The following is a 22,135-nucleotide window of genomic DNA, read 5'->3' on the forward strand; positions in this document are numbered from 1 at the left end:
ACGGTATCAGAATGTAGCTTTAATGACTGATATTGACTAATTAAACATAGATAAGGAGCGGTGGCAGGTTAACCGGCACTGCGTTGGGAATACTGTCCCACCGACGCTGCCTGCCCGCTCCTCCAGCCTGTGTGTGCGCGAGAGGAGTCATGCCACCTCAGCTTGCTCAGGAGCAATTCCTTATCATTAACTGTTTCATTTGAAACTTCTCGGTGGCCCCCAACAGCAGAAGGACAGAATGACTTCAAACTGGAAAAGGAGAAATTTAGATGAGCTATAAGGAAGAAATTCTTCACTGTGAGGGTGGTGAGACACGGAGCTGTTGGAGTGGGGCCAGAGGAGGCCCCGGAGATGCTGGGAGGGCTGGAGCCCCTCTGCTGGGAGGACAGGCTGGGAGAGTTGGGGGGGGTCAGCCTGGAGAAGAGAAGGCCAAAAAGGGGAGACCTCAGAGCCCCTTCCAGTGCCTAAAGGGGCTCCAGGAGAGCTGGGGAGGGACTCTGGGTCAGGGAGGGGAGCTGTGGGACCGGGGGAAGGGTTTGACACTGACAGAGGGCAGATTGAGATGAGATATTGGGAAGAAATTCTTGACTGTGCGGGTGGTGAGAAGAAGAACATGTTTTTGAAAGTGCTTTCAGTGTGTCAACTTTTCCAAGTCACATTCTAGTGCAGTGGCCGCAGTTTAAAGTTAATTATATGTTATTGTGTTCCCTTCACTCTTCACTGCTTTCTTCATCACCAGAGATGCTTGATTTAGGGAAGGTAGGTCCAATGGCCAACTGCTCAGATGCCGCCTCGGCAGGAATTGTAGGTGTTCAGTATCTTGGGAAAATTTGCTTTTAGAAGCTCACTTAGATATCCATTTAGGAAACAGCAACTGATTTCTCTGGAAGCCAGAAGATAGGAAACAGTAAGCCAGACTCTTTTAATTGGATTTATTTTCTTTTTGCCTCTGCATTTTGGGAATTGTGATTTCTGGTCTCTCATTGTGGGAGAGCCGGTAAAATGCAGAATATTCCCCTGTATGTGTGAGGGGAGGAGGGGAAGATGGCCTTTTTCATAGTCAGGTAATACAGTGCTGTCAAGAAGTTTTGTCTCCAGGTCCTTCACTCACGCTGACTTTGCTATGCACTTCGTCAAATTATTTTTTTCTTTGTTTGTGTAGCTTAACGTCAGTATCTTTGTTCTCATTAAGCAGGGCAATACTTGAAGATACCAAAGCACTCCACTTTAATTTTTAAGGCAACTGATTTTTGACGTATAAAAACTGTCACTCGGTAGAAGTTGTTGGTCTCAGCTGTAAATTTATATTTGCACGCCTTTATTTACTTACCCTTTTTAATATTGCGAAACAAGAAGGGCTTTTTAGCGTCCTCTAACAATATCGCAGCAACTTGCCATGTCTGAGCAGATGTTAAGCAGGCAATAGTTGAATGTTAATTTTGAGAGGGTGGTACGTTTAAGCCTATCTGAAGTATGTTGCATGTGGGCCTTCCAGACTTAGCTACAATGCTTTGTCCCTTGGGAGAGTTTTAAAGCTAAACCTCTTTCTTTTTGCCACTCTATATGGACTCTCTCAAGTCAGTATAAAGCAGATCATCCCTCGGCTAAAGCTCTTCAGCTTTTGTTATTGGGCTCTGTAGACCTGTAATTAGGCCTCCTGGCAGGCCTTGCAGGCCAGCTAATGGTCATATGGAGTTTCTGTGAGGCAGGCTGGCTTTGTGCAAATCCTTCGTCGGGATACGTTTATGGGTCACTTCCTACCAGGACGGGGCTTTGTGCCGCTGCCCCACGGGCAGAGAGGGAGCAGGTTCCCTTGACCATCGCCAGCTCAGTTCCCGGCGCACAATCTTCCCGGCTAATCCCCAGTGTAAACAGAGGATTTAGCTGAGCTTCTGTCACTTACAGTTGCCAAACCACTTGGGTGTCTGTGATTTCTTTCCCAGACTTCATTACCGAGAGACGGAGAAGCACAGAAGATTTGAGATGGGGCTTTGTCTTAAACGTTTGCGTGCTCCTATCGCTAATTTTAGGGAAAAAGTTTGCCCTGCGTCCAACCCTGCCTTGCGAAAACCCGTCAGCTTTACAGAAAGCCTCAAAACTTTAAAGGTGGTTAATGTGTGCCGTGAATTGCTGTATGGCACTCGTGTTTTCTCATAAAGATTAAAATGTGGATGAATATTCCAAAATTCTCTCGATAAGAAATAGCACGTGGGCATTTCGAACTATCAATCTGGCTGCTTCTACCAAAATTGTCTTTTCTATGGTGAAAAGCCAAAATTTCTTACCCTCCTTATAAAGACGATGACAAAAGACAATTGATCTGGATTTTCAAAGGTCTAGAGTTGAAATAAGTGACTGATCTATTTTTGGAATCTGCATTTCAGTCTATCGCTGAAAGAGCGTCCAAGAATGGAGCAGTTTTGTGCAAAGAATTTTTGACAGAGTTTATTTAAAGGAAACTTCAGAACTGAGCCACTAATATCACATTAGCAATATGTGGAAAAAATTGATGAATACAAATCATAAGCATTTAGCATTTATCAGATCTGTTTGGCAGCAATTCTGGATATTGGATATTTAACTCATTATCTTTGAATTATACTATCAGATTGCTCCCTTTAATTTTGTACCATGCATCTTTATTACATTTTACATATTCCTTAAAGAGAAAATAATTGAATATAGCAAGTATTTTGGTCTTAGCTGTTGTAAAAATGCAAGAGTTTTATGATAGTCATTGCATTTTTTTTTAAGTTTACCTGTTACAACACATGTTATTGGGGAGTAAAATCCTAATTTGCACTCAGTTGCCTGCTAAATAAATAGTCAAATATTCTCTGCTTTCTGGTATCAAAATGGCTCATAACAGATGTGGCTGAAAGGACCACATACGTAGACTGTATGATTTTAGTCTGGTGGAACTAATAGGATCACTTGCTACTTCATAGATTCTTGCTTTTCTTTTACTTTAATAAAAACTGTTTAGTTAAATAGGATGGCCTCTATTTTGCTCTTTTCTAGCGATGCAGAGTTGTAAGGCGGGCAGGTGGCACCGAGTATGAAAAATTTCCTTTTGTTGGTGCTTATTTTTAAATGCCAGATTGATAAAATGTGTATGGATTTCTCATTTTGCTTATGGCTTTCTTACTTTTGGTTTTGCTATTTGTGTTCTTTCCACTGAAAACTCAATGGCCTTAGTTTGAATTTCTAATTATGCAAACAGTTTTTGAGGGACGGATAACATGTGTTGGTATATATGCACAAAGGATGAAATAATACAGAAAATATTTCACTTGTTTCATGGAAATTTAAAAATAGCTTTTAAAATTATGCTTTCCCCTAAACCTGTGAGAATGTGAACTTAAAACAAGCTTAAAAGTTGCTGAATATTAAAAAAGAGATTAATGTAGTTACTATGTGGGTATGCTCAGTTTGATTTAATGTAAAATTCTTATTTCTATCAATTTCACTCAGTTGTTTTGAGTAGTGTCTATTGGCACTTTGGGTAATTGAATTTTACTTCTATTTATATAAAAACTTCCATTCTGTGAGCAAAGATGCCTTATTGAACTACCTTTTTTCTAGATGGCAAATGCAGATGTAGGCGCTAAACATGTTTTTAAGGGTGTTTTGTGTGGCACTTCTTGAACCCCAAGCAAGCTAAGGAGAATTTGAACGGGTAAGAATCTGTTCCTGATGAAAACCACCGCCGAACAAGTGAGACCTGGGCACGTGTGAGTGAGCGGAGGTGGGCGCGATGGCCGAGCGTCCCTCCTGCCGCAGCACATCCCCGGGGCCGGCGGCGATGCTGCAGGACATCCTCCCATCCTCCTGGGATGCTGGCACAAGCCTGGGGACCCGGCCAGGGAGTGGGAAGAGCTGCATCAAATCGCTGCGTCTTTGGAATAGCTTGTCCCCATCCCATCCCAGGCGGCTCGGTCACTTCTGCTGCTTCCAGCAAGCATTTGGAGGGGACAGCCTCCTGCTGCCTTACTCCGAGAGGGTTTTAAGGCACAGGATCAGGACTTTAGGTTTTGTTATGCTGCAGGTGACAAAATAGTAGTAGTCATTATTGAAGGTTAAATTTGTATCGTGCTCTTTTACTGAGAACAAGCTATAAAAACCAAACCAAACAAAAAGAAGTGGACTAAAAGAAGTTTTAGGTTGGATTTCATGAAGCTCCCCTTGCAAGGTTGTCCTGAGGAGGCCGGAGATTTTCTCATGTCCTCAGAAATAAATAAACTGTCATTCCCATTGCTGCCGTGGCTCCAACTACACACGTTAATTGCTTGTAGCCCCAAGAAATTGCCATTTTTGGTTTTTCTTCCTTAGTGCCTTTGTCATTTTAATACTTTCTCCCTGTTGTCTCTTCACATTATGGCTGAATTTGGTCAGGAGTAGAAGGTTTTGCTGTTTTGCCTCTCTCTTGTCCTCACGTGAGCAAGTGATACCCAAAACTTGAGAGCGAGACTGAGAACTTGAGAGGAAAATGAAGAGGAAGGTGGGTGGAGGAAAGATAAACCAATTGTGCTGAAAATGTACCCATGAGGCATTGCTATCGCAATACACCCTTGGTGATGGGGTGGTTGGGTTTTTTTTTCAAATACTAAGATAATTATCTATTTATTTGCATATGTTAGCAGTAAGAGTTGACTGGTACAGGGATGGCCAACCACAGGCTCAGGTGTAGTGCTTGGCACTGATCAGGAGTCGGGCTGGCAGTGCTGACTAACAGTTTGGCTAACGGCGGTCTGAACAGGAGGGGCTCTCTCATTGGCTAGTACAGGAAATAAATCAATGCGTCAAACAGTGGTGTCTTCCATTTGTGAACTGCAGAAACCTAACGCGATGAGATGGATCCCCCCATCTGCGGTCTTTCTAATTGGCACGCAGACATAGGTGGTGTTCCTTTCACGCGTACCAGATAGGATGCAAAGAGATAATGATCAAATGTTTTGGACTGTTACTTTTATGGCTACTCCTGAATGACTGAGTAACGGCGGAGTATTGCTTCTATCCAGCCGTGTCTGTCCCGGGTGATGTGTTCTCCCACTGCTCTGACAGAGAGACTGAACGCGCTGTTTATTGGTTCCTCAAGTACCAAGTCTGAATTATGTTCATCGGCCTAGCGGCTTGTTTTGGCTGTCTTGCCAAGCGCTTAGAGCCAACTAAAGGAGGCTTTGGGAGGTGGTCTGGATATATCACCCACTTCTCCCGGTTCATTATTGGAGATGAACGGAAGAAATCCCATCTGTGGTTTTCATGACCTCTTTTGTTTCCTTTGTGTCACTCCATGAACCCCAAAAGTGAAACAGAACTCCTCAAGGAAGAACTTTAACACAGGAAGCTGATAGGGCATCTTATTCTTCTACACTGAATGTGTGTTTTCAGCAGTTTGATCTACAGTGAATTCTTTCTTTTTTTTTTTTTTTCTTTTTTTTTTTCTTTTCTGGAGTTCCTAAAAAGAGCTGATACCACAGAATTCCTTTGGACATTGTTCAACAAAAATTGTTATCATCTTGTTGTTACAGTCGCAAATTATTGCTTGGAAGTGTTCATCAACAACATCTTAAATCCAGCCTGTCACCGGCAGACAAGAACCTTGATTTCTCTTGCATCCAGATTTTGAAGAGAGGACATCAGGTGCTTAAGGCAATCCAAAAGTCTCCTGAATATCTTTTTATTCTCTTCCTTCTACAGGATCACTATAAATAAAACTGCAGTTTCATCCACTAAAATGAATAAAAAAAATTCTGCATCTTTTCCCAAGAATTTTGTGTGCTCGTTAGTATGTTTACATACCTGTATTTCCCATTCACAGACTTTTCGACCCAGCCTCATCCCAGGTTTTTTAAGCTTGGTACTAGCAAGATCACTACAGATCCGGGTGTTCTTTAGTAGTGAAAATGGTCTTGATTTTTTTTCCATATATTTCAGGAGTCTAGACATAAATATAAGATTTCATTTTCAGGAATATGCTTTGCATAATATACAGACTAATGAAAGACTAGAGTTTGAAAAAATTGATGAACGGTCCCAGTCTCTGTTTTGATAAGTACGCTTTATGGTTATTTCTTCACAAAACATTTGATGTCTGAAGGATTCAAGAAGCAGTCTCGCTGTAAGAAGAGGCAGGGTGGTGGTTCTGGCAGTGTCTACAAAACTGCAAACCCTGGTGGAATATTGATCTGTAGTAAGTCTGCACCAGACCGTGAAGTTCCTTGTTGTTCCCCACCTCAGTTGTCTCAAGGTAAATAAACTGGAATGACGCTTGTGAAATGTCCCAAATCCCCCAAGTAGGCTGAGCAGTCCGATTTCTCTCTGCTGCCATGTGACGTACTGAACGGTGGTGTACCTCTCCATAACTCCGCGGAAGGGTCATGGGGCTCTCAGTGAGCTCATTGTTTCCCTAAGGACCTGAACATTTATTCTTCCACCTGTAATCCTGTCCCTATACTCTACGGATTAGTTCACAATCAGTCAACTGATTGGCGAAATGCTTAATTTTTTTGTTTTCATCTGCAGAGTTGTGCTCAGTGTCACTTGGCAGATGCACATCCTCAGTTCAGAGTGATTTCTTGCAAGTTTACGTAGTATATGAACCTTCTGCTGGAGGTACATATTTGAAGATGGAAGATTTTATCCTAGTCTTGTAAACTAGCTAATTTAGGAAACTAATCTAATTATGGATTTAGTGAACCCAGTTTCTAGGTCAACTGCTGATTCCTACTCAGCAGATTTCTGTGTCAAAAAGCATTTAGTTGACAGCGTTGGCAACAAGAGCACGTTCGAACAAACGCCGAGTGATATAAGAATTAGGCGATTTAAAAAAAAAAATCAAGAAAATATATGTTGAAATAAATTTATGGCAGCTAATATTATATATGTGTGCTTTATGAGAATTGCAGGTATTTTAAGACTGAATTTCAGAAAGATGCAGAAAGTATTTGAACTCACCTGGACAGTCGACACCAATGAGTTTCATATCCACGCACAAGTTCTTATCCTGCTGGACGTTAAATGCATTTCTTCATACATTACTTGGTCCTAATTTGTTGGCAAAGCTATATAATCTCATTAGAGTACTAGAAAAAATAATACTTTCTGTGTGCAAAGCCACAGCTATATAAAAAAAGAGTCATTACCCCAAGTCATTATTTTGTAACGTATTAATGGTCTTGTCCTGACAGAGTATGTGATTTTGAAGTGCAGCTGTTTTGTGTCATTGGTGAGCAAAGCAAACACTTGATTAATCAATAATTACTTCAATAATTAATTCGACTTCAGTTTCATGATTGCTGAAAAAATACAGAATTTTAATTAAACAAATTTAGGTAGAGAATGAAGTGTGTTTGAAACAAAATAATTCACTTTTGCAATTTATAATACCATTGTATTGGTATCTAAAAGCCATTCACTTCAGGGAACTTCTTTTAGGTTCTTACAAGAGATTAAAAAAAAATGCTTTGAACCTTTTTTGTAGAATGCGTATTTTTTCTAGTTTAAGAAGCCAATGAGTAGGTGCTAATGTAGAGGTGCCATAATGTATAACAGAGCCTATAAGTAGACTTTACAGTAACTTTATTAGTTAATGAACATTTATTGCCTTTAGAAATAATTCTGAAGCTTTTAAAATTTCTACTTTTTTGTTAGATTTTTATCTGAGACCTGTTTTTTGTGCTACCGAGAAACAAAAGTATCTCGGGCTTACATTATAACTAATGGGTTTTCAGTAATATTGTAGCATATGGTATACGTGATTTTGATGCAAATATGTGTGCTAATTACGTGCAGATGAATCTTTCGGTCCTGCTATTGATCTTAAGTCAAAGACAATTTTTCAGTTAGCTTAAGTTTTATATCAATTCATATTTAGCAACTTTGCCCAGTAATTTAATTATATGCTGTTTTGGCTGCAGAAACCATATGTGGCTGAGTGGCTGGTTTCTGTTTAAGCATGCCTTTTGGGAAATGCCATGTCTTCATATTGGTAGCAAAATATTTATTTCTTATATTTTACCCGATCTGTTGCGCCGTCTTCTCTGTATAGGTGACTGCTTTGGTCTGTGGTCTTAATTAAAGCGTTAGCCAGAATGTGTGCCCCGAAGATATGTTATGACAGTATACCCTGTAAATCGTTGGATCTTTACCACCCTTCAGTTTAGATTTTCTGCAAGTGAAACTGGAGAGCGTTTGGCTGGATTTCGTAGCACGGATGCCCGGAAAAGGGCTTTAAAGTGCTCGGGCTGCTCGGCAGCGCTGGCTCGGGCTGCTGGGCATGGCACGCATGTTTCAATGTTTAGGGCCCCTCCGTCTAATTCCCAGATGCGAAGCGTGCCAGGAGCCCCCGCTCCACTCGCTGAAGGGAGAACTAAGTGGAAAAGGCATAAAACGTCCTTGCTCCGGCAGGTTTTCGAGTGCGGAGGTAAGGACGGGAGGTCTTGCTCGTCCTCCAGCTGGTGGGCATCTCCGAGGCACCTTTAATTCAATAAACACTCCCTGTCTATCAATGGGGTGTAGGTCACAGTGCCCTTTGGAGGTAGAGAGGCTGTTTTGGGGGGTTTTGGTGACTTGCCAAGGGTCAGGGGCAGTGGGCAAGTGATGGGGCAGGCATGTGCCCGTGTCCCAGAACTTGGTCCTGTGCCTGACCATGTCACCCTCATTTCCGCCTTAGCTCCAGACTGAGATTAGAAGTTGTAATTAGTAACTAGTGCCCTATCTGCTGTTATTTTTCAACTGGGAGAGAGCTTCAGGGTTGTCCAGAAATACATGTTGCTATGTGGGAAGCAAAGGTACCTGAACTGCAGATACAGAATCAATTATCGTTATCGTATTTAGGTATATACTCACAGAAAAAGGCAGATTTCTAATCAGAGATGAATCTTTCCGCTTGTCGGTGCTACTGCATGGAATACTGTACGTTTAAGAGCCAGGTATTGATGGAATTCATATTGATGCTGCACAGTGCAGCCCATTCTGTCTCAAAATCCCAACTGGAACAAAATGCCTTTACATCCACCAGTCTTGCTTTAAGCATCTTTGAGTCTCACTGGTGCCTGCTTCCTGCCAGCCAGACCTCCCGGGTGCTTCTCCGAGTTCGTCTTCAGAGGGTTTAGACAACTTGTTTGGTTTGCACAGAGCAGAGGAACCCGAAGGCGTCTCCGCTGAGAGACGGTCTTGCGGTTGTTGGGAGGTCATTGGAGGAAATCCTTCTGTTATACCACTCCTTCGTGCTGCAAGGTGCAGTTAGGAGTCCTGCTGGAAAATGTGTGTGCTTGGTCTGCATGCGCTGATTCAAACTGGGACACCAGTGCAGCCCCAAGGGCCCGGGGACTGGTCTGAGCTGGGGGAGCAGTTGTGTGAGAGCTTGGGACCACAAGGCAGGGGGAGCAGCACCCGGGGCGGGCGGCAGGAGCAGGAAGGTGAGATCCCATCATTATGTGCCGGTGAGATCCATCGGTACAAGCAGGTGAGATCCCGTTGTTACGTGTGGGTGAGAGCCCGTCGTTACGAGTGGGTGAGATTCCATCGTTATGAGTGGGTGAGATTCCGTCGTTACGTGCGTGGCTGAAGTTGGGGGGCAGCAGACAGTTCAAATCGAGCATGGTGTCCTCGGCAATGGTGGTGATGGCTCCTGCTCAATACAGCCCCAATTCTCGCAAACGAACTTTGAAAAACTTCTTTTGTTCTTCTGTGCAGTAACAACGCACGGGATCATTCCTGAACGCTAATGGCGCCCAGAAATACAGGCTGGGTTGAAAAATCTTACAGCCTGGAAGAGGGAGCTGGAATCTGTGCATCTTGGCATACACAGGTCCACGGACCTTTTTTCCTCTTAGCGCCCATCAGTTCGGCTAAGCTCACTTGCCTACTTGTCGAAGATGTTAATTTGCACCATTTCCTTGAAATATTTCACAGCGAGTAAAAATCAAAACCTGCCATTTTTGTGCTTTTCACGTTCAGCCTTGCAGGAAAACCTGAAATACGAGCACCATGCTCTGAGTTCAGTACAGTTGTCCAGCACCTGAAGATCTTGTTTTGTACCTACACGATTGTTTTGTAATCATATATATTATTTTTTTCACTTGAACCAAGGATAGTATTTAATGTGGGTAATAAAATCCTTGTTTTACAGTTATTGAAAGAGTATTTATCACAGCTTTATTAAATACGGAGAACTAAGTGTGCCGTTTTCTCCAAGTAGTTTCGTTTGCTCATGTTTTCTTTGTTGACCCAAATGAATGAAATTAGAACAAACAATCTCCGAGTCATTTGTAATCAAGAGCTGATTAATGGAGTTTGGTTTCATAGCCATTATTCATTCAAGAACACCTGATATCTTTCCCATAAACAAATTGTGTTTGTCCAAATTAAGAAATTAAATGAAGCATTTGATGAGTTTATGATTGACCCTTCTAACTCTGAGCCCATTAGTCAATGTCATTATCATACAAAACTGTTTGACTAATGTGCTGTCTGAAGAAGCATGTGGATTTATTATGATTTCTGATTAATGCATGCTGCAAGCCAAACTACTAGATTGTAATAATTTTTTGATTTTCATTTTAGCAGTCGCTGAAGATTTTCATCTGTGATGAAATGCATTTGTGTCCCATTAGATTTAGAGATGATTAGGAGGTGTTGACTGAATAAATCTTAAAATATAGTGGTGAATGTTTTGCAGAGATTTTTTTTTTTCCCCCAGTGGTGTGGTTGTGTTGGGCTTTTTATAAGGATGACCACCTGTCATTTAATAGGAACTTTGGTGTGGCTTCAGAGAAATTCTCATACTTACGAGACTATCCGTAAGAACGTCTATAAAAATAGGCATTATTGTTTTCCTTTCATTTTGTCCACCCTTCTTGGTTTTACGAAATTTTAATATCTGTATTTAAAAAAATGGGAGACTGTTTGGTTACTTTGGTTATTTCGACAGGATTTTATATGACAATATTTTCTGCCTACAAGATTGCTCTTGAAAAGCAGACTTCTGTAGTAATAAAATGGCTTTGTCTCTTAAAATACTTTAAATACTATTCTTGTGAGAGGTTTTTTTTTTCTTTTAGATAGCTAAAATGATTTTTTTAAAAAAAATTTACTCTTTAAAATGTAATTCGTATGGGCTCTGTACAAAAGGGTAGATGGAGTATTCCCTTCATTTCTTGGAAAACAGAGACCTTCAACAGTCCGGGCTTTCTCGGTATTTTGAGAAACTGCCATTTTTGAAAATGTGACATTCTGAAAATGAAGTCTTTGGAGACAAAATTGTTTTCTTTTCTCACCAAGACAATATATTCTTTTCCTGAGATGTAAAAAGCGTATGTGTTGTATGTCTATTTTGAATGGTACTGCTCTTCCTGGATCGTTTGGATATTTGAAGTACGACCAGGAACTTTAGCTGATGTTTCACTTTGTTCCCGGGCCACCGGTCTGTACTGCTGCTTTTTTGGGAGGCAGGGTGGAATTCACACTCTACGATCGTCACAATTCACAGCTAACACTACTTGTGTTCATCGGACGCTGCTACCTGTAGATAGCAGAACTTATCGATGGTTTTAATTTTACACAGAAAAGCGTGTGAATGTGCTCAGGGAAAAATATAAAAATGTGTCAGAGGTGTGGAGAAAAAAAAAAAAAAGATATTTTTCACAGAAGAGATAATCCATCTTTTTCTATAGACAAGGGGACTTGCTTCCACACACGCCAAATTAGGCAGTATCATGCCTAATCATACCAAACTGATAATTGGCATCAGGACCAGAATAGACTTAGAAGGGGGGCGGGGGTTGCTGTATTCTGTCTGCGGCGGGATACAGCCCGTCCTGCAATGAAACGCACTTTTACCCTCTAACAGTGTCCTAATTAACTCATTCAGAAGAATTGTTTCACAGGCTGAATGCAGCTCCAGTCTCTCAACTATTTCAAGTAGTATATTATAGGTATTAATAATTTTATCTAAAGGCAAGTTTTCCCTTTGAAAAAAAGTACCTGCTAGCTAGAAGCTTGGCATGGTCTACTCCGAGAGATTTGTGTAATGACAATTGAAGACTGCATTCACATAGTTTATTTAAAAAAAATCTTCCAGATATGCGATGAATAAACTTAGAGTAACTGCCTAGAGCTATATTTGCCTGTAGCATTCAAAACTCCCAATTCCTTGTCTGGTGTTCAGCTGTGTAGGGAGACCTGAACAAGCACCAGCAGTCTTCTTTGATCCGAAACCAAAGAGTGTGAAAGGGAGAACGAGACGGAGATGCCAGTTCAAACATCACCCCGCATGCTTTTTAAGAACAGTTAAATGATAAATTTGCAGAGACAGTGTTTATTATTTATTTGAACAGTGTATTGGCAGATATAAACCATATATACACGTGTACGCACACAGAGATATAGATGTATTTCTCTAGCCTTCTTTCTTAAAATGAAAAGTTAGGCTTTCCTTTAGCACTTTTCCAAACGCGAATCAATATGCAAAAGCAAGGGAAGTTCATTCTGAATTAAATTTGCAGACAGTGGTTTCAGCCGTGTCTTATTAAAGCTTATTAAAGGATTGCGCTGTGATACATGGGAAAGGGCAAAACGGTGTCGTTAATAAAAGGCAAGAGTAATGAAAGCTTGTGTCCTTTGCCGTATCACTTGTATTGATTACCCTAGCTAGAAAAAAAAGTATTTCAAAACACAGCAAATGCGAACAATCAAGTTGTATGCGTCTATGTCAGATCCTCCCTTTAATTCCCTTTCTATTGCTCTTCTCTATGGCTACAGTGTAATTTATTATTTAAGATTCCTGGGCAGGCTTCTTTGTTTAAGCCGTCACGTATCCCTTTATGTTGTTAAAATACCCAATGAAACAATTTAATCAGAGGATTGTCGTAAAGGTTTTGAGCATTTTACACTGTTGATTTTAAGCCCTTGGAGAGTCTTCTCTGAAAAATGTTAATGATTTTATAATGGCGACCCTCTTTGAGCAGTCCTGATTCCATCGCTATCAACTCAAGGCAAGAAAACATGAAGGGAAGACTCTGTCATGGATTTCTGAGTTCTTTATGAAACAAGGGTTATTCACATTTACGTTGTAAAAGAACAAGTATTTGAAACCCAGAACCGGTCCTGCATGAGCTGAGCAGCCGAGTGCGAGCTCCGTTCAGGCTGAGGGTCATTAACTGTAGTCAGCCGAGATTAAATAAAGTGTCACTTATGCTATTATGTATTTATACAACACTGGAGCAGAGGGGGAAGGTGGCCATGTCTATATTTGCTTATGTTATCGAGGGGTTTTAATAGAAAGAACTTGCGCTGAAACTGATAAGAGTTGAACCTATGCCTAGTAGCTTCTTGCAATCAATGTGCAGGGCTAGAAGTGGTATTCTTAGCAGTGTTTCTATTAATTAGTGTGTCAATATGAAATATGAGCCGTTACTTTTTGGAAATACGCAGCAGAATTTCATCCTGGAAATTGTTTCTGTTCTCTCACTCACATTGATATTCCCATCTGCGGCTCTGGTTTTGGCTCCCTTGGAGGAAGAGTGATACTCCTATCTCGCAGGAACACTGCATTTTTGGATTTTTTGCTCTGAAAAGTGGGTAAAACTAGGAAATAAGGAAATAAGTTGTGGAAGAGGGGAAGAGTACAAAGCAACTAAAAGGTACGGGAAGGGAAAGACATGGAGGAGAGAAAGGTTTGGGCAACTGCAAGCAGCAGAGTAAGAAGAGCAGAGAGGAAGAGCAGACTTATTTGGAAACCTCTGCTGCTCGCGTGAGTATCTGAACAGGACAAATGGCCAAAATTGGAGTATGCAGAACAGCATGAATTGGTGTCCATGCTAACGGTTTCTTAGTGTATTCTGACCAGCGGTTTGTCTTAATGTCCACCTCGTTTTACCTGGTCTAGATCTCCTGCTTTAAGAATATCACTGGGGCAGAGACCAGGCTGGAAAGGCTTTGGAGAAGCGCCCCATCCTCGCAGCTTTTGTGCCCAGCCTGGCCCAGTTTGGTCAAACCCTACAGAAAGTTCAGCTTCCTTTTTCAATTCTGGGCTTAAGCCTCCTGAGAGAAGAAATCTGAGGGAGTGTGGCTGTGGTGGGATGTCGTGCTGTCGTCATCCTACAGTACAATAAGTTGTTCATCCTGGGCTATGTTATAGAAGTGCAATCATTCACTGCGGGTGATGGTCAAATTATTTTCCATGAAACATAAATTTCACCAGAATCATTATTGGCTCACTGTGTAGGGAAAAAAAAAGGCTCACTGTGTAGAGAAAGCTGCAGTAGTCCCTTTCCCGTATCTTCCTTCTTTTCCTGCCTACTCCTCTGAAAGTCCCGCCTTTATCAAAATCTATCGTGAATGTTTCAAAACTGGTCACATTAGATGTGCTGAAGCTGATGGTGTAGTGTCCTCTGCTCCTGAAGACCATCTGAGAGTCTTTCGTTCGGCGTTGTGTGACTGGCAAAGGAAATCTCTAGATCTTCAGGGAAAGAATCAGGATAGTTATAAATGATACTCGGAACTGGTGACATCTCCCAGTAAACCTCTGACTGACCAGCTTAGACTTCAGCAGTGACGTTGGCAAGTGTTTCAGTAAGGGAAAATGTATTGTTTTTCCTTTAGCTGTAGAAAAGAACTTGGGAATAGCCCGTGCTCCTTTGCCCCAGCAAAACCTTTAGTGTACTTAGTGGTGGCTCAAGTCTCAATTTAAAATACCTTGTCCAGATGTTTGATGTTGAATTGAAATGTTGGTTTGCCCATTCCAGTCTGGCATTTCTACACAGGGTTGTAGAACACCTGGTGACCTTTTTGTCCCTGCTGTACCATATACGTACTTCTGTTGATGGGACTTCTGTGCAAGTAAAAGTCAAAGGGCATTTGGAGGTTCTGATCAGGAGGTGGTGGAGCCCAGGCCATGAGAGACGGACTTTAAAGCATGTCCTGCAGTGCTGAACTACAGTTTTTGGTTGCTACAGCATGGCAGAAGATGAGAGGTGCTGGTTTTCTTGCCTTTTCTCGTGCCTAGGATTTCAGCTTGTGCAATACATCTGCTTTCAGTTGTGATGACCATTGAAGAGTCCCCCACACCCCTCTTTCTGTCTGTAATGGGCACATCAGAAACAAATTTGCTCCTCAACTTATTTTTCTTGCACACCATGCTTTCTGGCTGGAGATGGGAAGGTTATGGACATTGTGGATACAATAGTACCACTATTTGAGGAGAGATGACATTAGAACTGCAAAGGTTTTGTTGGGCTTTTTCCCCACTTTCTCTTTCATTTTTCAATTACAATTTTTCATTATAATAAACATCTTTTTCATAGCTATTGTTAAAGTGCAGAATTCACATAATGTTACTTTATTAAAAGAAATTATGCTTAAAATGTGAAAATTAAAAATTAAACCTATTCATTTTTAATGTATGCATTGAATATCTGTATTTTGTAAAATGCCTGTAGTCATTAACATACATTCTGAAAACCCTATTGTAGGCGTTGTTGCAACCTAGACCAGAAATGTGACTCTTCATGTGTTTGCATAGATGTACATCACAGAATCACAGAATGGTTTGGGTTGGAAGGGGCCTTAAAGCCCCCCCAGTGCCCCCCCCTGCCCTGGGCAGGGCCACCTCCCCCCAGCCCAGGTTGCTCCAAGCCCCGGCCAACCTGGCCTTGAACACCTCCAGGGATGGGCCAGCCACAGCTTCTCGGGGCAACCTGCCCCAGGGGATCACCACCCGCACAGCCAAGAATTTCTTCCCAATGTCTCATCTCAATCTCCCCTCTGTCAGTGTCAAACCGTTCCCCCTCGTCCCATGGCTCCCCTCCCTGACCCAGAGTCCCTCCCCAGCTCTCCCGGAGCCCCTCCAGGGGTTAGTTTGAGATAAATTATAATCAAGTTTGCCACCAAAATCCCACTTGAGGTGGTGGCAAACCCGTGAGCGGGTGGACTCGCGTGGCAGAGCGCCCCGAAGCCGCAGAAGCGGGGGCTGCAGGCACAGGGGAGTTCCCTGCTCCTGGGGGCGCTGCCGCAGCCACTCTGCAATAACCTATCAAGACATAAGGAATATTATCTTTTGCGCTGTACCGTTTCCAGGGTTCTGCTGCGGTGTGTCTGACTTTTTAAAAGCTTGTTGGACAGCCTTATTCCTGGCATCTTTAGTGGCGAGAAACGCACTTTTCTGAATGAAACCACTGCGTGTGCCCGTCCCCTGCGCGGTGTTTCGGCGCAGCGGCCGCATCGCCGGCCCCAATTAGCCGTCATTAGAGCTTGCTCGGTGGCCCTGGCTGCCTGCACCTCGTCTGTGCCTTTAAGCTGTAGGTTATTGACGTTTTATTCGAAGACTCAGCCTAGAAACAGATGATAAAACGTGCTGTGCTCTTCAGCAGATAAATTTACAGTATTCAGCTGTTTGGAGGTGATTATGCAGGGCTGCAACAAAATAAAGCCTAAAGCATCGTATTAGCGGGGCCGTTTATACGGGTGCTAATACACTTTGAATAAAACCCTCAATTACTAAGCACTTTTGAGTCCTGACAAGACAGTCCCATGACGTTAATGGTATCTTTATAACCTTTTTAACTTCTTGTTTCTCTGACAGAGCACTACAATAACAGCAATGGGTTTGCCCTTGGCAAGCGAAAACTCATTTTGAGAGGATAATAAGTATTTACTATTTAGATAGCTGGCAATAAAATTTCTCTGAATGAGATTTTACTGAGAAAATACAAACTGATTAAATTACTTTCTTTAATGGACTGGTGAAGCATGTAATAATAGTTTGTTGAAGCAGCAAGTCTAATGTTTAGCTCTTTTTGGTTTTTTTTTTTTCTTCTTTTTTTTGGTGAAAATACAAGCCGATTCTTTTTCCCACTAGAAATTTTGACTGGAAAGCTTCTGCTAACCTTTTTGTCCAAGTCATAAGATATTCTTGCATCTTAGAAGTGGATAATAATCTCAAATGTTGACAGCCGGTATTATAGTTGCAAAGAATTTGGGGAATCCTTAAATATTCTTACAGAGAACTACTGTCATCTGGCACTAGGGTACGTGCAGAAACATGTGGAATGCCATGTCAGCTTATATCTTAAAAATAGGTATTTCTTGGAAAGCCATGTAGCATGCACTGCACGGCGAACCAGCACATTTTGTAGAACAAAACCAGTTTAACAGCTGCGTATGTTCCAACAGAGGGCTATTTCCCAGGTGATGGGGAATATTTATGAGATTAAGAAAAAGGTCCTTTTAAAAGTGTGTACTAGAACACACTCGCTGATTTGAAATATTTAGGTTTATTGTATTGCTAAACAAATAACGTCCTACTAAATGAAATTAGCAAAAGAAAGATTATACTAAAAGGGCAGGTTTTAGAGATCCCACAAAGTGAGGGAAATGTGTATTGTAAACCTGATTTGCAGCCACTTACCTACGTTCTAAGCAAAAGGAGGTGGCTGTGGCTATTCCACGGGTAAGTTCACCCTGAGGCGCGTTTTGAGCAGTCTGTATCAGCGACGGATCCTCCAGCTCCCGAGAACCGAGAGCTCAACACAAATTTTGGAAATCCCTAAACGTGCGTGTGTATACTAGACCTCCAGTTTCACTACTTTCGTTGCGAGTCAGCGAATTCCGTGTTCTCTCTATAATAAAATTTATTGAGATGGGATCCGGAGCATCGTGCTCTCATGTTAAATATATCTGAATATGCATATCTTCCAACCACCAATTTACAGGCTTGCATTGTCTGTGAAACCCCTGGCACTGACATGCAGGGTTTTTTTTTTTTCCCTGGCATTTTGTAATCCCAGAAAATCTGTATTCTTGGCATTGGGAAGTACCAGGGATACTACCTAATGTTATTAGTATAGCACTGCAAGAAGAGGATAATATTTCTTTTCCTTTTTAAATACCAGTCACTGTGTGGAGCTGCTGTGATGAGCAAACAAATTCATAATCTAGACTGTGTTTGATTTAAAAAAAAATTAAAAAAATAAAAATAAAAACCCCCCAACTTTTGCTTTCCCCAGTCAATCACTCCCTTGAAATGTGTTCTTATACAGTGTAGCTCATCCAATACAGCATGGGGCTTATAAATTGAAATCTCGCTTTTTTTGGCTGTACCAGACTGGATGACTGATGGCTACATCTATTTGCCATAAAATTTTAATTATGAAATAGTTATGAATCACTGCGCTCGCTTTTTAAAGTGTTAAAAAGTGACGGCTTTGTTGTTTGTTTAACTCGTGAGGGTAGAGGAAGAAAGTGGAAAAGACTTGGAGTCGGCGCGGGCTGGATCCTGACCTCAGGTATTTTTGAGGTGCTCCATCAGAAGGTGGAGGTGCAGCCTCGGAGCTGCTTTTGCCGACGTGGAGACGGCCCCCGCCCCCGCTGACAGCCCCACTCCTGCAAAGACTGACAAATACTATTAATTTGGGTAGTTTAACAATCCCGTGGGGATCTGGTAGAGCAGTTTATAGTCGTAACGTCCTTTGGGAACGGGGCTTTAGCGACCGTCGCCAGAGGAATAGCGGTGCAGCCTTTGTCCCCGCAGGACACGGGCGTGGAAATAAACCCGACGTCTTCGCAGATGAATGCAAAATTTTTTAAAAATTAGGTGAAATAACTAGAGATGTGCAGAACTCTTAATATCCACTGCAGTCAGCGTAACATGGTTTACGTTATCAGTGTGTCAGATGGTGTTAACGACTACACTATCGGCGCATTTAAACACAAAAATCCCCGTAGTGCTCTCACAACACTTGCTATTTCCCAATTTTTCAGCTTTTCGGCCGCAAACGCGTGCAGCTGCACCTGATGTATTTGGCATGTGCAGGCATTACTTTAAACGTCCCCCACTTTGAATTTTTCTTTCTTCAAATGAGGTTTGGGTGGGTTTTTTTTTCTCCCCGTGGCTTGGCAGCCTGGCTGTCAGGGGCAGGGCTTTTACTCCCAGACAGAGTAACAGATTGAAGTGGTTTCAGGGCTTTAATCCCTTGGTAAATTAGCCAGCAGGCTCGCCTTTTCATGGATGTGCTAAACAACAGGTTGATGCCATTTGGGCATTAGCGAGGAGAACCACCTGAGGGAATAGGGAATGAATGAGGGGGAGACGTGGTGTGGGGGCAGCGCGTGCCTATTAGCGCCAGAGAGGAGCAATAACGCTAAATGAGTTTTTAAAGGACAAAGTTGGGGGATTATATAGTCACTTATGATTTGATTCGTGTGTAATTGGTGCTGGTAATAGGAAACGTCCACATTGCAGTGTAAACTTTAACAAAAATTAAAAAAAAAAATCGAAACACTTATCCTTTTTATTATAATATCATATTTTCTTATTTTTCTTTATCACGTACGTGAAATGTGCATATGAGAGTATATGCTATATGCAGATATTCATATTTAAACTAGTCACTAGTTGATGAAAAGAAGCTTTTTACTTTATATCAAGATAAATATTTCCTTATGCTTATACAATAATTTTGTTTTTATTAAAGTGGTCTAAAATCAAACCCCAACTTCACTACTCATTTAAGCTGCTTTAATATTATTGTTAGTCTTGGTTAAAAAAGTGGATGTGTGCTGCACTTTAGGTTTTTATTTATTTAGCTGGTAACAAAGTAGCTAATCTTACTGTAATGAAGGAAATTATTAAATTTCTGTGTTTGCTGTCGTAAGAAATCGATAGTACTTTTAGGAAATATAACGCAGAGAAAGCTGATGTCGGATTAAACCCATTAAACGTACCTGTTAGCCTCTACCGCCCTCCCTCAGAGCTGTTAATTTGCTATTTAGAAGGGGGGTTTAGGGATCAATACGAAGATCTGTCGATAATATTATATTTAATTAGAGCAATCAAAAACCACGCTTAGAGCACGACACCTGCCAGGGAAAAGCTTCGGACCCGTAGCAAGCGGCATGCGTTAGCTGAGGTTGTCTCGCTTGTCCATGGGCAAGAGTCCCAAACGGGGCAGCTTCGCCGCCGTCTCACCGGCTTTGATCTGGTTTGGGGGCAGTTGATGCTCCCGTAATGCCGCTGATCAATGATTTCCTTTCAGCGGTGATGTAATTAAAGAGCTTTAGTCGGCTCGCGCTGTGTTGTCTTGAAATTTATTATTCTGGAGATGTAAAGAAGATCGATGGGGTGCAGTGGCCCGATGGTGAGAGCCGAGGAGGAGGCACGCGTGGGACACGGCTGCGGGACACAGGCGGGACGGCTACCTGGGACCCGGCGCTGACCTGGCCACCGCGCGTCCTCTTTAACCAGTAGCGGTTTATTACCTATTTTTATCATGTAGACTCAAAACTAGTCTGGCCCGGTTATTATTGATCTTGGGTTATTCAAAGGAGTTGAAATCAAGTACTGTGAGACAATAGGGATTAAAGCAGTTAAATGTATTTTTCAGAGATAGTTATTGCTCCGGTTGCAACGTATGGACGAAATTTTAAAAATAATCTTCGAATGCTTTTATCTCGAGAGAAGTCATGATGAAAGTTAGCCTGGAAAAAGCTATGATTTTGTAAACTGTGTATAGATAAACATAATCTAAAGGAGAAATCTTGCATGTTGCTGGAGCGTAGTCTTGAACAGTGAATACGACATGAAGCTGTGTATAGAGCGAGAGGCACAAGAGACTTCTTTCTGCACAGTGAGTGATGCTCTGTTGGACTTGGGAATACTTCTGTGCGGGTTCCAGTCTTGTTTAGCTCATGTGAATATTATTTGCCATCCTCTTCTCAAGAGTCTTAAAGAAAGGAGATATGAGTAGGATGTATTCTTCATATTCTGCGAAAGCATTTAGCGATCCTAACGATCCTGCACTCTGCCGGGTCATGCAGACCCTGCATAAATCCTCAGGTGTTGTCACAGAACTTAGATCTCTGCCCTGAGGAGGTCTGTCATCAGCTTTCAGGGTTCAAGACCAAAAAACCCAATGTTTTTCCCATCTTCACAGTGGGAGGCTGTCCCTAAAAGTGTGACAGGACACGAGACTGAAGACTGACCTGTCGTACACCCTGTTTAAGGAGCGCTCTGGTTTGTTTGCCGCTGCCGTTGGTGACTTGGTCACCTCGTCGCAAAAGGTACAGAAGAGTGAACGCCGTGGGGGTCAGTGCCTTGACAATTCTTGCGGGAACCGGCACCAGTCATGCCCTGGAGGGCTGCTGTGCCCGGGCATCTCCGGTCAGGCTGCTCAAGCCGGGCAAAATAAAGGTTTGGCGTCGTGTTGCCTTGACTGCAGGGCAACTCGGTGCTTCTGGAAAGGGTCTAGAATACCAGTGATTGCTGGGAGAAAAGAAAAGACTTCTCATTTAATTATGCTTTCTCAATTACATGTCTGAACTTCCATCTTTCCAACCGTCCACAGTAAATGCTATCTCTTAGTACAAATCACCCGTGCAAAGGTGAGGCTCCTTTCAAAGGATGTTAATTCAGAAGGCATGGTCCCGGCACCCGCCTCCTGTTCTCCAGACGTTCCTGGGCGTGTGCTTCTCATGGACTAGTTCTGCTCAAACTGTCTGGAGTAACAGCCCCTGGAATTTGCACAGAGTGGGCACTGGGTCTTGGGCACCAGCCTCTCTGCTTACGGCTTCACTCTGCTGCTGCTGTGTTATTTGCCGCTGTAGGCATGGAGTTCAGTCTCATCAGGTTTCATAGAAGGTCACCTGAAGTTTTACCAGAAGTGATTTCTCTGTTCAACTAGAAGTTACGATGAGGCTACTGAGCAATGCAATTAAGGAGCATGAATTAATGCAATCATTAGATCTTCATTTGAAAGAACTGATTATATGCAGAGGATACACAGACATCCTAGAATCACAGAATGGTTTGGGTTGGAAGGGACCTTAAAGCCCCCCCAGTGCCACCCCCTGCCCTGGGCAGGGCCACCTCCCCCCAGCCCAGGTTGCTCCAAGCCCCGTCCAACCTGGCCTTGAACACCTCCAGGGATGGGGCAGCCACAGCTTCTCGGGGCAACCTGCCCCAGGGGATCACCACCCGCACAGGAGAGAAGTTCTTCCCAACATCTCACCTCAATCTCCCCTCTGTCAGTGTCAAACCGTTCCCCCCCGTCCCACGGCTCCCCTCCCTGACCCAGAGTCCCTCCCCAGCTCTCCTGGAGCCCCTTTAGGCACTGGAAGGGGCTCTGAGCTCTCCCCT

This window comes from Charadrius vociferus, unplaced genomic scaffold, assembly GCF_000708025.1.
Source record: "Charadrius vociferus isolate BGI_N301 unplaced genomic scaffold, ASM70802v2 scaffold104, whole genome shotgun sequence".
Lineage (NCBI taxonomy): Eukaryota > Metazoa > Chordata > Aves > Charadriiformes > Charadriidae > Charadrius > Charadrius vociferus.